Genomic DNA, 6,000 nt, shown 5'->3' on the forward strand with positions numbered 1-6,000 from the left:
TCCTACAGTTTTCAAGGGCTGTACTTGCTTGAATCTCACAACCACTCCACTTTTCAGGAGAGATACTGCTGATGCTTTAAATGACAGGGAGGTTTTCCATACAAAGCAAAGTAAGAAAAATGTGTTGTTGCTTGCCTTGGGCCATAGGAACTGAGCAAATAAATGTGAAAAGAAATGTATCTTTAGAACAGTATTAATTACTTTGCCCCATCTTTAATTCCCACCCTAAAATCATATGACGGACACGGGTGGCGCTGTGGGTTAAACCACTGAGCCTAGGGCTTGCTGATCAGAAGGTTGGCAGTTCGAATCCCCACGTCGGGGTGAGCTCCCGTTGCTCGGTCCCAGCTCCTGCCAACCTAGCAGTTTGAAAGCACTTCAAAGTGCAAGCAGATAAATAGGTACTGCTCTGGCGGGAAGGTAAACAGCGTTTCTGTGCGCTGTTCTGGTTCGCCAGGAGCGGCTTAGTCGTGCTGGCCACATGACCCGGAAGCTGTGCGCCGGTTCCCTCGGCCAGTAACGCGAGATGAGCGCCGCAACCCCAGAGTCGGACACGACTGGACCTAATGGCCAGGGGTCCCTCTACCTTATAAAATCATATGAAGTGGCCTTGCAAATATTGCTCCACCCGTGATCTCTGCTTGTCTTGTGCATTTCTCCACTCCACTGCTGCTCAATGTGTGCATCTCCTTTCCCTTCATGCATTTCTCGCCCACCCCTCATATTACTCCAACATTACTCCAACCGGGGGAGGGGGAGGAAGTGGGGACACAAACATTTGATGTCAATGCCAGAAAAAGGAGCAGGGAGGCTGGGAACAGACGCAGTGTGAGGGTGGACCATTCCATGGTGCTTTGGCAGTGCAGAGTTGGAGACAAATGTACAGGAAGCAGAAGAGGAGAGGAAGCATGCCTTGCCTCAAGCCCACTCTTCCTCCCCACAGGCGCATGACAGCAGCACAATGACCGAGCTGATATATTTATTCACATACTTCATACACCATGCAAAGAAAAGAAACTTAAGCAGAGTCTTTGGCTCTTCTTTAGTCCAGCATCCTGATCTCACCATGTCCAGCCAGATGCCCATGGGGAGCCCACAAGCAGGGCTCACTCGAGTGCAGCAATGCTCTCCCCACTTGTGGTTCCCACACAAATCTAACCCATTCTAATGCACGAGAGAAAGTGGGCTCCACGGATCTAAAATTAAATTAGAATAGTCTTTAAGATGCAATGGGAGTCTTTGTTGAGAACAGACTCTCCACCCCGAGGGAAGATACAAAGGCTTGTAACTCATGCAGCTTTTGTATCTGTTTTTCATAAAAGTTCTTGGACAAGAGCAGTGGGATTATGCTCATCCAAAAGGTTTCACATGTTGCAAAAACCACATTAGCAAGAGACCTTTCAAGCACATAAAATATAGGATAACGAAGGAATTTAACTGTTGAAGGGGGGAATTTAAAAGTGTATCCTGCACAGAGATGGGCTTTGTCCTTACTTGGACATGTCTAGAAGAGCACGAGGTTTCTCCCTTGGCTTCAGTCTCCGCCATGTGACGCAGTGTAACACTGAATCGGAAAACATCACTCAGGTCTGATTTAAACCAGCATCAGAGAAACAAAATGGCCTGGATTAACCCCAGTGTGGCTTGGAGCCACCAGAATGTCCATTTCCTACACTACCCTGGAGCACTCCTGTCATAGCATTGTGGGCAATAGAAATGGCACCCACGCCAAGCCACAGGCCATGCGTTGGAGTGTTGCTGCCGTGCGCCACCACTGCTTGCCAGCAGGTTAGCCCACCAAGGTTCATGGAGATTGGAAATAGCCCACCAATGGCCATACTGCCAAGTGTCCCCCTCAAACCTGTTGCTTCAGGGGAGCTGTGTGGGCCTGCTCCTTCCAAGGGTACAAGGACCCTTTCCCAAATGTTCAGCTTTCCTGTTGATGGTGACAACAATGCCATACGTCTCTCATCTTGCCACTTGGGGGGATGTAAAGAAAAACGTGGAGCCACACTCCACCCAATTGCTCAGTAAAGAAGCAAACTGACCCTTGCCTTCCAGTATTCTGGGTGGTGACTGACACACACACAAATCAATTTTTTAATTTAAAAAATATTGTTAATATGTAACACAAATGTCAAGCTTCCTACATTTAGCTCTAAGCTAACAGCAACATGCACCATGAGTTAGCCTTCCTTACCTCAGCGTTTTAGGCTGTGAGCTTGTCTCATCCTGCTGGGCAGAACTCCCCTTTCTTCCTTTTCCTCCTGCCATTTTACTGACATTGGGCCACTGCTCAGAAATGTTGGGCAGTGTTGGCAGAGCTCTTCTGGCATTGCAAAGGAGAAGGATCAGGCTGCTCTCTAGACTTGGAAGCCAGACTAATTAACTGAATATCTATTTGGAATCAGCTCTGAGACCATTGTCAGCAGAGGAGAAAGTACTGATTTGTTTGTTAAATGCCCTTTTCATTGTGCTTAAAAAAAACAACAATTACCAGGTGTCAGTCCAGTGGCATACCACTGGTCTGCCCACCAGAGGACTTAAGGGGCCAAGCTATACTTAGAGCAGCATCTGGAACGGCAACAACACAACCAATGGGCTTTACTGCCAAAAGGAGAATCAGCACGTCTCTCCTTTCCGGTGCTACAGCTCAAAGTTGAAGCAATTCGTCAACCTCCCTTAGAAGATGACACCCATTTTCAGCTTAGGGCAGCAGTTCTCAAACTGAATACTTTCTGAATAAAAATTTACTTGTGCCACACCATTTTTTAATATAAATAAGAAATACACTGGAAAACAAAACAACTCCCAGCAGTGCTTAATTTTGAAAAGATCTCTATCCATATTCTGCAAATAAAAAATATTATTTTGATACTATACCATACTATTCTACACTGAAATGTGCAAATGTTTCTTTGATTGCCCTTGAACCTTCCTGCCACACTTGCCATCATCTCCTGCCACACCCTTTGAGGACCCCTGACTCAGGGGATCTGTGGGTCTGATAACCTACTCAGCTCACATGCAGTGCTCAGCCCTATGAGGGTCCCCAGAGAAATCACAGCTCCTGTGCTTCTTCTCCTGGTCCTGCTGCTGCCATGCCACCATAGGCCAAGCCATGTGGGAGTCCGCTGCTCCTCATCCTCTCTTTTCTGCACCTTGGAAAATCACCACGTGGCTTCAGAAAAGTTGGGGCTAGAGGCGGATTGTGGGACATGTCTGGACCAAACCTGATGTGACTCCAGTGGAAGCAGAATTAACAGTGCACACTTTCTCACATTGCTGCTTGCAGATATGGCTGTGCTCTTGTGCCGTGTGAGACTGCTGTGTAGGAAAGTGGGTGTAGCGATCCATTTTCCCACAACTACCATAGGCCAGCTGGCTTGTTGTTTGGCCACCACAATCCCCCAGCTGAACAGCCAAGCCAGGAGCGATGGAGGGAGTTCAGCCACAACAGCAGCCCCTGTGCAATGGTCTGCTAGGCCTGAGTGCCGCATCCTGGCTCCTTCATGTGCATGAGCATGGGCCACACAGGTCAAGCTTGCACACAAAGTGAAAGGCTCCTGTTGTCATTGGCAGCAGAACCAAATCCAGATTTACACAGATTCCGGCAACCAGCCAAAAATTTTATACAGATGCAAAAATCCGGGTCATTGGCCTAAAGGGCAATAAAGATTGACCCAAACCATGTTCTCTGGTCAGCAGGCAGCCCGGTTCATACCCGTTTCCTGGAAGCCCCCAAATAACAAGGGCAGCTCAGGAAACAGACCAGAATCCCTCCAAGCTGGCCCTCCAACCTGCGGTCGCCAGGGCTTGGGTAGGAACTCTCTGTACCAGCACAAGGGGGGGGAGGGGGGGAATGATCTGCTGTTCCCAGCAGCAAGTCTGGGAACACCCCCCCCCGCCCACGCACACACTGATGTTGCTGAACTACAACACTACAACTCCCAACGCACTGGCCTCCTTTGTGGGGGCTGATTAGAATTGCAGTTCAGCAACTTCTGGCGGGCCAAAGGTTTCCCAAAGGTTACACACACACACACACACACACACACCCCTTTTGGAAAAGCATATACTTCCAGGGACTGGTTTGGGGCTTTGCACAGGCTCTCCCTCCTCTGTGGCATTGTCCCATTTCAGACGGGGTTTTCTACGCCTTCTGCTATTTAAGTGCAATGCTTTGATAGCTTCCCATTTGCTGAAAGTGGCAACATTTCCCGTGTGATAAGTGGTTGCTAAGCCTCCATTTTCATTCTGCTGCCCTGCAAAGTATCAGGACTTGCAGCTCAGTTTCCTTGGGCCTTTTAAGGAAGCAGGTGACGTTGCTGGAGAACGTTCAGCAACTGCGTTCCAGTGCATACATGGAAACAATTGTCATTCAGTTGGAAGAGCATCCGCCAGCGTGGCTGGAGACAGAAGACCAAAAATAACTCGCTGCAGTTTGCCAGAGCCCCTCTGCAGGCAGAAGCAGCCCAGCTTTGTCTGCCGCTTGCTAGCGTTTTCTTTAAAGGGCAAACAGTCACTCTAGTCTCAGGGATCTCCAGCCTTCTGTCTTAATGTGCTTCCAGCAGCTCTGAATGGAAACACCTAGTTTGAAGAAACTTCCTCTCTGAAGAGCTCAGGACCTGAATCCTGCTCTTCAACATAAGCAGAGCACCATATTTGGCAAGCTGGGTGCCCCTCCTGTGTCAGGATAGCAGGCAGCTGCCACCCCTGCATGCATGATTTGGAAACATTATTCCCCAACAGCCATCTTGCAAAGCTCAAGACAACGGATAACAATTTATAACATTGCCAAATATGACTCCATCTACTCATCCTATATGCTAGAAAGGAGCATGGAATGACACCCTAACCCCTAGGCAATGTTGTGATATTCACTCACCCCTTCTTCTCTGGCCAGGAGGGACATTTTGTGGTTCATCTCAGGGGCCAAAATGTCTTGGGCTGGCCCTGCTTGTAGCTAGCCAGTTTACACTGCATTCCAGGTACCCCCCCCCCCACCGAATGTTCCAGGCTTTAAAGTTAAACTGAAAGTATGGACCATATTTGCAGTGTTAACTTTAAACACTGCAAACTTTTACTGTTTGATGTGACACAGTCAGTGGGCATGGCAGCGCTTAGCTCTGCCTCCCATTGGAAAATTTTTGAAGTGGGACGGTCCCTGCAGGTATTGTTGTTTATAAAACTGATTTTCCAGGGTTCAAAAATGCCTGGGAAGCTCTTGCAAGTAGGAAAGGATTCCTGTTTCAGACCTTCAGCTCCCACCCTGAGCAACACTTAGTTGAGTACCATCTTGTGTGACAATTTCCCTTTCCACCCTATAGAAACCACACGATGCCGTGGTTATTCCCAGTTTGAGCCCATCAGCTCTGCCAGGGGCTGGGGCTGGCATGGGGACTAACCACATCATATGAACTCTCCCGTGTCGTCTCCTCCCATTCAATATATTCCAGAGCAGCATGGGAACCTGTCACCCATGAACAGAAGCCATGCACTCAGGTAATGGAAATCAGCAGGAGGAGCTGACAGCAGCAGCAGGAATGGCCAACTGCTGAGCATGAAGGGTCCAGATACTTGGTTAGGAGGCAGTTTATTCACAGCCTGCATCCCATCTAGAAGGGCGCATGAGTGACCATCGCCCCACCCCTGGCATCCTCCTGCATGGCTGGTCTTTCAAACATCCTTCATTTCACTTTGAATAAGGGAATCTCTTTACATCCTGGCCGTTGGCTCCTTCCTGGAGTCCCTTTTGGCTCAGCACACGGTGCCTCATTTACTGCCTCTCCCTTGGCAACGTCAGGCGTTGAGGCACCACCCTCCACTGTTCCGGCATTTGCTTTTCTAGATGTGCGGGCAGCGCTGGGGCAGCCCTGGCCAGCTCCTTTGCCCTTCAAGCGAGGGATATGCAGATCGGTCTGCGCCTGCTCCTTGACATGCCACTTGTGCATTTGTTCATTCATTACTCTGTTGGCTTTCGCTTCCCACATTAATCAG

The sequence above is a fragment of the Lacerta agilis genome, chromosome 1 (genome assembly GCF_009819535.1).
Source record: "Lacerta agilis isolate rLacAgi1 chromosome 1, rLacAgi1.pri, whole genome shotgun sequence".
In the NCBI taxonomy this organism is placed as follows: domain Eukaryota; kingdom Metazoa; phylum Chordata; class Lepidosauria; order Squamata; family Lacertidae; genus Lacerta; species Lacerta agilis.